Source organism: Chiloscyllium plagiosum, chromosome 7 (assembly GCF_004010195.1).
Source record: "Chiloscyllium plagiosum isolate BGI_BamShark_2017 chromosome 7, ASM401019v2, whole genome shotgun sequence".
NCBI lineage: Eukaryota > Metazoa > Chordata > Chondrichthyes > Orectolobiformes > Hemiscylliidae > Chiloscyllium > Chiloscyllium plagiosum.
This window is the reverse complement of record NC_057716.1, coordinates 73638931-73639185: the sequence shown is the minus strand read 5'-3', so window position 1 is coordinate 73639185 and position 255 is coordinate 73638931.

The following is a 255-nucleotide window of genomic DNA, read 5'->3' as shown; positions in this document are numbered from 1 at the left end:
TCTCCTGCTCCTTGGATGCTGCCTGACCTGCTGCGCTTTTCCAGCAACACATTTTTCAGCTTCTCATGGTAGTCAGCATCAATTAGTCTAGGGACCGAACATCAACAATAATCTACACCATGTATCATCTGTTCACAAACTAGGCACTACAGCATGTGTTTCAAACAAATGGCCATGTTTCAAAGCCAAAGGGGAGTAATCCTCAGGCAAGACAAAGGAGGCAGCGTTCAGTCAAGGGACCAGCCATAGTAAAGA